Here is a 10,195-nt window from a genome sequence, read left to right as displayed (position 1 = left end):
CTGGAACCAACTTCCAAGAGAAGTGGTGCAGGCTCCTTGCTGGGGTTGTTTGACTCTAGTACTCTTTCCTGCCATGGCAGGGGGTCGGACTAGATGATCTACTCAAGTCCCTTCCGACCCTAGAAACTATGAAACATTCCTAGGTGTTGAATGCTCTGCTCCTAACCTAGGCAGGCCACAATTACAAAACCCAAACATTGATGTTGCACCCTACTTCAGTGCTTTTTTGATAAGATGAATGTGCCTGGGTCCTGGGTTTTGGCGTTTGCTCCATGGAGTTAGGAGGATGTTTCTCCCTCTCCATGGCACCAGTTGCTTCATGTGTTATGCGTTTTTTCAAGCCTACCTTAGAGGCATTGGGCGTGGGCTACAGCCAAGGCTTAGGACTTGGACTGGGCTGTGGCAGTGCTGCTGCTGGCACTTAAACCCTGAAGTTCCTGGCTATATAGGGTCTTGGCGCTCTGCTTAGATTCAGCCTGATGGCCATATTTGGTGTTAGGGTGCAGTTTTACCTCCCAGGGAGACTGGTGTAGACTGTGGGGATTGTTACATTGCTCTGTAATGAGGGCTGTGGCCCTCGTCCTGGAGCATGTCATTGGCTGTCATGATCCCCCTGCTTTACCACTGGCAGATTAGGGTCATAGCCCCACCCAAAGGTCAGCACCACCCAAGAATCACCCCCTCCCCACACACACAACCAGGCTGAACGCAAACAAAAATGGGACCCCAAATTTGTTCCAAATGATAAGTGAAAAGAGCAGGTAGCCAGCCATCAGTACAGACACTCACTTCCCACAGCTGTACCCAACCAACCCAGCAACCCCCAACAAAGCTGCACACAATTAAGACAGACCACCGAAGGCAGCAGCCAACCAAGACAGATTCCCACCATCCAACGGCCACCAACCCAGCTAACACAGCCCTCCACAGCTGAGCACCATGCCATACCCATTTACAGCTCTCTCCCAAACTCCCAAGGTGCAGCTAATCAAGCCAGGCCATAAACACCCCCAAGCCAAAACCTTAGATTGCACAAACCTAATGACCCTCTGCACCACCACTGCAGCACAGGATGAACACAACCATTCTTAGCCTTGTCTCCATGCTACAGCACAAGGCCAAACACTCACAAGAGTTATGCAGATGTGGCTAAGCCAAAAGCTGAAGCAAAATAAGCAAGCACCCATTCCTTAATTCTCTGCTGGAATAACTCAATCCAGGCTTTACCCAAACCCAGTCAACCCCACCCCAGACTTTAAAACATGAAAGATCCCCCCTGAAAGGACCCAAGCTAAGAACCAGCTGAAATCCAAGCTGGGCCACACACTCCCTTTACCACCTAGGCCATAGATAACCAAGACCAAACTAGGTCACAGCTACCTACCTCTTTCTACTAGACATCCCACTCAATCCCTATTTTATGCTACATCCCACCAAGAAGCCAAACCAGGTGTGATGACCAGAACTGAAGAAATTAATAAGCAATAAATATGTGCTTCTTGGAGGCATTTGGAACCTTTGTCTAATATGAAGCCTGTATTTTTGTAATCCACAAATGTAACTTGTAACTGTTTGTGGAACTGACTAGGCCTCAAAAACAAAGCTCTAGCTGTGAAATTAGCTGACCTAATAGTTCTTTCTTGCTCAGAATTTAGCCTTGATGATGACAACAACTGGATTCAACTGCCCAGCTTATCTAGTACATTTCGAAAAGGACATCTCAAAAAAGCATAGTCAGAGAGTTTTGAAGGGGCTGGATTTAGGCGGGGTAATGTCATTTTTAAACCTGAAGATGTTGTGTTGCAATTTCCTTATTGGATAAAACCAAGCTTGGGCAGTAACTTATAATAATTTCTAACGCCTTTTAATCCCATAGGATAACAGCTATAAAGCAATATTATGAATGGCTATATAACTAAAAATTATCATAATTAGGATATAAAAGAACACACACGTCATAGTAATTCTCGGGAAGGATGGAACAGAAGGGTCATTGCTGTCCCAGACCCCACGAATATCTCTTACTCCCTGTAAGAGTGAGAACCAGATCCTGACTGAGGGGCTTCCAACGGTATCCTTCGAGCAGCCCAGTCCAGAGACGTCTGACTTCGCTGATTCAACTTGCCGTGCATCTTCTAACCGAGGGACTACCGAAAAGTTACTAACCAAGTGGGAACTCTTGGTTAATTTCTTTATCTGTTTTATTATCACCGTCAATTTTAATCTGTATTGTTATGTTGTCTGCTTATTAACTTAACCTTTTTGTTAACTATTATATATGCAAACTATATCTTTTGTTGTCATAAGTAAAATTCATTCTTTTTTGTAAGTGAAACTTGTCATTTCTTTCCTTTCCAACATCACCTTCTCGATCCCGAACCAAAAAGCCCAGTGGCTAATAAAGTTGTAGTGCTCAGTCAGTTTGCAGCTAAATTGATATATTCACAGTGCCCAGCTGGCCTGTGACAACCAGGGGCCTCCAGTCTGAACCCACAAAATGCATCCAAGTCCCCTCACATTGTATAAGACACATTGCAACTTTGCACCTGTTCAATGGTTCATGATAAAGCCAACTCATCCTCACCCTCCCACACGCACCCAACTAAACAGGAGCCCCACAGGGGCTGCCAAATCAGTACAAGCCTCTCAACATGCTAATTTGGACCCAAGTCACAACCCACTTCCTGACCATCACACCAAATACTACTTTGGGGATTGTTCACACTCCAGGGGTGCATCCCAACAAGACAGGGCTACAACTCTCTACTTCAGACTCCCAGCTGCATCCTATACTGAACAAATCTTTGCTCCACTACCACCACCACCCACTCAAGTCACCCCCATACTCCAGGCCATATCACAGCACTCAGGTCAAACCAGAGACTGCTCCATGCTGGCTCAAACCCAAACACTCAACCCAACCAAGCCAAGGCCCCACACCCTATCTGCACACAACCAATCCAGCAATACCACCAATTCCTTCTGGCCCTCCCCACACCACACCTCTCTGCTTAGTGCAATAATATTGTCTGACATCACCTGATTGTCTGACAGCACCTGAGGGAAAGTACCCTCCTCCCTGAATATCAAGTTTCAATTCAACCAAGTCACACTCCCTCTGAAAACCCAAGCCCCACACCACAGCCACCTCCACTGTCTCTGACCTTGCCAAAGTCCCTGGGCTGAAAACAGATAAACCTCATGGCCAAGCTCTGAGGAAAACCACAGGGGACACCCAACCAATCAAGCTCCCACCCCATTCATCAACCCCCAAATATGACCAAATGACTTAGAAGCCCACCCAGTTCCTAGCTGCTCCTTACCCAAATATACCCCTGTAATGGGGTCCCCTACCCCATTACTGAGAAGGGGAAGCACACCCTGAGGCCCACCAGCCACATGAGCCCCCAGGTACAGACTTAAGGGTGGAAATGACCCGAACAAACACTCACCCCAAAGGCAGCAGTGACAGCAGTATCAGGAGCCATGGACTTGCACAGAAACCCCACAGGTTCCAGCAAGAGGAGGTTCTGGGGAGCACCTAAGCAGCAGGGGCAGGGCCTGGGAGCCAGAGGGAAGTCACAGGTTACATCCAAACAGTGTATACTCAGTCTTCCTGGGCAAATGTGAAGCTCAACCCAACCAGAGTTATCCCCCTCACCCCTGGCCAAACACAAGGACTAAAACAAAATAAAAAACAAACCCATAACTAGCGACATCAGCCACTCCTGAGCCACATCCTCAGGCCTTTAGCCAAGCGTAGTGATGGCACTGCCCCACGCTTCAAGAAACAACAACCTATTATCTCATCTGAACCTCAGGCAAAATCTAAAAGCACTAATTGTGAGGCTAGAGCCTCAAATTTGGTGCATCAGCCTGGCCAACACAGCTGCTCTTTCCAACCTACCAATTTACAGACAACCACAGGCTGGCTTGAAAGCTCCAACAGTGCTTAATCCTCCCCCCACTCCCCATCACTTAAGCAGCTTGCCAGGGGCAGCTGGCTCTTCACTTCCCCCCCACAAACCTCTGCTCCAGGCAACACAGCTGAACCTCACCAAACCTTCTCTCCACATTGCTCCACAACTCCGCTGATTTACCTCCCACCTTCTCTGCCTCTGTCCAGCTTGGCTCTGTTCTCTGCTTCGTCTTCCAACCTGCTGATTCAACTTGCCGTGCATCTTCTAACCGAGGGACTCTCTGCCCTCCGCTGCCCTCTCTGCTTCACAAAACAGCTTCCTGAGAAGGCTCACTTATAGTCTGGTCTCCCACTGTGCTTGTGGCTTCCTGACCTACTTTCTCTTCCAATCCCATCCACCCATGCTGAACAAGGCCCCAAATCCCCAAGACCCACAGACTATGTTGCCCATGTTCCTATTTTACAACTATATCCACATCTCAAACCCCATACCACAGCGACAAAGTACAACCCCCACTCCTGTAGCCACTCCACAGTACCCGCAAAGCTACAGACTTCCAAGCCAGCCACTGTCAGCCAGTGTCACTCCCTTTCTCTCCTATACAGGCACATGGTGCTACGGCTGTAAACACACTGCTAAAAACTTGGGGACAGCCCTAATGCAGGCCTGAGTGTTCCCATGTCAGTTTACATTGGGAGACCTCAAGGTCCTTTCTCCTACAGACATGGGAGCTGCCACACAGAGAACAGGGTGGTGGCAGTGCTAGAAACATAGCCTCAGCTCCTGAGTCCCACCCTGAAGCCCTACCCATTGGGCTGTGCTGGTAACAGCAGTATCTGCTGTTCTCCCTCCTGACACCTGCACTTATTACAGGGAATGCAAGGAATGTGAGAAGGAAAGGAGCTGAATTCATTATCCATCCATCCTGAACATCCATTCCTTAGTGACCTAGCTGGCTTAAAGTTACTCAAGTCACAACCCAGAACTTGGAATAAGGTCTTTACAAGACAGAGAGCATGTATACCCCATCTGAGAGCAAAACTGGAGTGGTAAATACCAATGCCGGCACCCAGAGCCCTATACGGCATATGGTTTAGGCTCTGAAGCCAGAGGGCAAAACCGCCTCTGACGGATGAGAAATGAATGAGTCTGTTGGATTAGTTTGGCTCAGGTCACACACCTCCCTCTGACAGACCACCCATGGGAAAAGCTCCTACATTTGTAGAGGAAGGAGGAAGGGAAGCACAGCAAGGCCTATGCAACCACCATGATGTGCTCTGATGGAGTCATACCTGACTAAGAGCCCTGCTGCTTTCCCCAACACTCCTGTGGACAGTTGAGTTTTACAGCCCTTTTCAGAAAGCTCCCCATATACCAACTCCCCTAATCCAGACAATGTACAGTCCCTACAGCTCCACGTGCACTTGCCGAGGACCTAGTTGACATATGGAGCATTAATAATATGCGTCTTACCTCCTGCCTTTGGTCAAGAGCTTTCTGGCTTGTTTTCTCCAAAAGCAGGTTCTGAAACAAGTCAATGCAGCAGTGAAAGCCTCAGCATCTTACAAGGCTTGGCTTCAAGGTGAAAATACAAAGGGCAATACCTAGGAGAGAACAGGGAACCCCATGCAGGTCAAATCACTTTTCAGTCCCCTTAGCAAATACCATTAAAGCGATTTACGTCACACGAATAGGTTGTCATGAAGGTCACATGCCATCCCCTTTAAGGGAGCATAGCAGGAAGGACAAAAACTTATTACTGCAGTTGGCTCCACCTTCCACATAAGCTCATACTAGTGGCTTGGCTTATGAGCTCAGTACTTCCACCCACACCCCTCTGCTGCCAGTTTTCACTGGTGGACTCTGTCAGGCAGAAATATGACATGGTGTTACTAGCTGGGCTCTGAAAAGTTTCACTATCAAAACTGAGAGAAGGGCAAATAAGTCCAATGCAATAGGGAAGATTTCCCAAAGGCATAAAGAGAAGGCAGGCATTTAAGGGCCTGTAGGGCTATACCTCGGAGAGATCCTGTTTCCTTTCCCCTTTCTTCTGGGAGTGGAATAACTGGCAGCGAACAGCCCCAAGAATATTTTTGTTGTCTGCAGTGAACAGTCATGACACGGCACTAGGGAGGGAGGAGAAGACCCATAAAATGAAAACCAGGATAGTGTAGTAGCCATAGTCTGCTCCCCATGAGAGATACTTTTGGCGTGTCTATGGATGCAGCCTGGGGGAGTGATAATACAGCTCTCACCATCTAGTGCCTTAGGGAGCCTTTACCTGTGCTCCAGGGGTGGGATGGGTGCTTTCATTAGACTGGCTCTTGGGATCCATTCAACAAGCTTTAGTTAAAACACCTCCACCACCATTTTAAGCATATGGACACTGAATAATGAGATATCATGGCTACTGGAGAGTGCTAATTACTCAAATCTGCTCTAACACACTGTAATTACAGGCATCGTGGATCACATGTGGCATCAACCAGTTATTGGATGCGTAGGTGAAGAGCAGGGCTCACTGATGCTACCAATCGCAGAATGCTGTAAAAAGATGCATGGTTCTTGTCTGCAACCTAGAAAAAAAATTAGGAAGTCATTAAAATATTTTAAGAATTACTTTCAGTTCCTCCAATGAAAAGAGGCCATCACAACCAACTTCAGGCCAGCACCATTCAAATGAAGTCAATAAAGTTGAAATAAAATTTAATCTAAGATACCATGTAAATGGCAATGATGTTTTGAGTCATCTCTTCCATTGGACCATCTGCACGGCCGGGGTAAAGTTAGACAAGGTTTTGAGTGCAAGGCATTCTTCATTATTGTGACCCGAGGAAGAACGGCTTGCCTTCAAAAGCTTATCTTACATTACACCTCTTGTGTAATTCCTGCGCTATCATGTCTATAGCACTAGAGTAACACTCCAACAACCTATAAATACATTTCAGCCTGGTACATGAGAGACATGAGAGAGTGTTTTCTTATTACATTGGCAATTGCTGGAATGCAGGACTGGAAAAGACTTTGGCAACTAAAAGACTTAATGCCTTTTCCAATGCCTCTTGGAGATACTGGACACTCCACTTCTCAACTTGTCTTGGGCTTGCCGGCCAAGACTTGGAATTGCTCCTCCCTGACAAGTGAATGAATGGAAAAGAGGCTGCTGTGGAAGCAAACCATCTCTCAAGTGTATGCCAGGTCATTTCAGGGAAATGAGGTCCTGCGTATGTGTCCTCCTGGAGAAGTGAGAAGGGCCGAAACTGATGGCTGGGGATCAGGGCTCAAGGAGGGATTTTAACTGGTTTCACAAAGTGGAAAAATGTACTGACCCCAGGAATGGCATCATACCAGAGACAAGTATGCTTAGGGGTTTGCTCACAACAGTTCAAACCATCAACCAGCTACATTTGCCTTTTTTTCTTATCTGAGCAGAAATGTGAACCTCACCCTGACTCACTAAGACACCTTTTAGTGATGGACACCCAAACTCTGAGGTTTGCTGGGAGGTATGCAATGAAATACATTGACATAGCACCAGTGAGTAGAATCACAGGCAAGTTAACTCAATCCAGAGTTGGCATTATTCACCCGTTGATTGACACTGCCAACCTTGGTATCAACATGCGTGTGAGCAAGGTGAATGATGCCCTCCTTGGTGGGAGCTGAGCTGAGCTGATCTAACCCTGCATGGAGTCCAGTGCAGTTGCTCTCAGGGCAAAATCAGAGCTGGACAAGTGTGAAAGTCACTGTTAAATATCAGGAAAATGATGCTGAAATTTGGAGTGGTTCCCTGCTGCTATGGCCTTCACCATGGGCTGTGTGGGTTACAGACCTCTTCCCAAGACACTGCACATTCCCTATGTGCCTCACGTAGTCTTCATTAAAAAGAAAAAAAGACTGTTGGTTCCCTTTCCTTCTCTGTGGAAGGCTTGGCCACAAGCTCATACCTGATTCTGGAGCTATGAAGCTGTGCAACCTGCATCCTGAGCTATCCAGGGGGCTGTCACCACCTTCCCTTCCCCTAGGCATGTTGGGCAACAGCAGATAGATGAAGCTTTGGTGTCAAGTGAAATAGTGGGATACAACTCTGAAGCTGAAAACCCCAGGCCCAGACTAAGGCTCTGGCCATCTTGAAGGGATCAGGACAACTCTCTGTGGCAGGGCAATCCCCAGTGTGGAACCATGGCCCTGCTAGGGGGTGGCTTTGGCTCCAAGAATCGAACCTTGCCAGTGATGTGCAGGGTCACAGCAGGAGTGTCCACTGCAACCACTGCATGGGACCATACAGGGTGCTGACCTGCCTGTAAGGGAAGAGGCTAGGGCCCTGGCCTTTATTTTCAGCCATTATATACACTGGCTTAGATAACCCATCCTGCAGGGCTATACCAGATTCTCACTGTGGGGTGGGGCCTGTGGGCCTTGTCTGGGGAGAAGTGGTGGCTGCACAGAGGAGTTGGATACACATGGAGGTGTTGTGGATCACGAGCTGTTATCACCCCGCTCTGCTCCACAACCCCACACCTATTCTAGGGCCTGGGAGCAGCTGCCCTTATGTGCTCCTCTTGCAGAGACCTGCTCACAGCTTCTACCATCCAACCAGATTCCTCTGTCCCACAAGGCAACAGGCATTACCTGTTCTGGAACACAGCAGGGTGATCATTATCACTGCAGAGACACTGGGGTATGGAGGGGTTAGATCCCCCTTTTCAGAATAGGCCCCTCATATTGGACAGATTTCAGTGTTTAGCTTACCAACTTGACCTGTGGCCCAGCAGGTCATCCTGGACACATACATAATGGTATCTACCCTTGGTACCTGCAGGGCCTCCATTACCAGAGAGTTTGAACACCTCAGTCTTTACTGTCTTAGGCTCAGAACAGCATTTCCATTTTGTGGAAAGGGAATGGAGGCAGAATGAGAGACCAAGCACAAGATCTAAGTTACCTCACTCTGCAGACAAGTGCCTAGTGTTGTTTGAGGAGTGCTTACAAAGGAAATCCTCACCACAGGGAGCAGGTGCTATACCAGAAAAAGAACAGTGATGGTCATATAACACAGGAAACGGAGAGGATACAAAGGCAGGGTTTGTATGCATGACAGTAGTGGCCATGAGACTTAATTGTTGGAGTCCATCAGCCTTCAGCACTAAGTAAGTCCCAGGCAAGCACAATGGTTTTTTCAGATTTCTTGGGGCCTGCTCTGTGGCTTTTAGTCCTCAGACAAATCCCATGATTCTGCAATTAAATTAGCTCACATTTCCCTTTTTTCCTGCCTCTCATTGCAGAAGAAAGTTGGCAGGCCCGGGGTGGGGTTTTTTTTTGTCTGTAGTTACGTATGTTAATTTCTCACCGCAGACTTATTTATCACCCAACAGCTGTACCAAAATGTAGTGACGGGATCCCTACATATGGAAATAGCTCTTGTTCAACTAAAGCCAAAAGAATGCAACATTCACCTCACTGACAAGCTCAGTATCTCAGTGCCTGTGACCATGATGGCTAAGCCGCAAACCTCTCAGGTAAGAGCTAAGCTAATGATATTTCATAGTTTCATAGTAGTTAGGGGTCAGAAGGGACTTGAATAGACATCTAGTCTAACCCCCCGGCACTGGTTGGAGCACATGTTGGGATCACACAACCCCAGACGGGTGCTGATCCAACCTCTTTTTGAATTTACCCAAGGTAGGAGCAAGGACCACTTCCCTAGGAAGTTGGTTCCAGGTCCTAGCCACCCTAACAGTGAAATAGTGCCTCCTAATCTCTAACCTGAACCTATTCTCCAGCAGCTTCTGGCCATTGTTCCTCATCATCCCAGGTCCTGTGGGGGGGAACAGGACCCTTCCTATTTGCTGCTAATCTCCCCTAATGAGTTTGTAGACAGCCACCAAATCCCCGCTTGGCCTCCGCTTGCTGAGGCTGAACAGGTTCAGGTCCCTCAGCCTCTTCCCGTAGGGCCTAGCCTGCTGCCCTCCAACCAAGTGGACGGCCCTCCTCTGAACCCTCTCAAGGCTGGCCACATCCTTCTTAAAGTGCAGTGCCCAGAACTGGATGCAGTACTCCAATTGAGGCCAGACCAATGTTGTGTAGAGGGGGAGTATCACCTCACTGGACCGGCTTGAGATGCATCTTTGGATGCACGACAAGGTGTGGTTGGCTTTGCTGGCTGCGGTCTGTCATTGGCGGCTCATGTTCATCTTGGAGTCCATAATGACTCCAAGATCCCTTTCTGCCTCTGTGCTCTCAAGGGGGGAGCTCCCCAGCTTGTATGTATGCTG

General features: G+C 48.0%; 1 protein-coding gene across 2 annotated transcripts in view; it reads left to right on the top strand.

Moving 5' to 3' along the window:
- Nucleotides 1–10,195, top strand: part of LOC109321881 (WD repeat and FYVE domain-containing protein 3) — a 517,024-nt gene that overhangs the window by 106,851 nt on the left and 399,978 nt on the right. The window lies entirely within an intron of this gene.

This window comes from Crocodylus porosus, unplaced genomic scaffold, assembly GCF_001723895.1.
Source record: "Crocodylus porosus isolate Cpor-Errol unplaced genomic scaffold, CroPor_comp1, whole genome shotgun sequence".
Classification (NCBI taxonomy): Eukaryota; Metazoa; Chordata; order Crocodylia; family Crocodylidae; genus Crocodylus; species Crocodylus porosus.
This window is presented reverse-complemented; position numbering and strand designations above follow the sequence as displayed.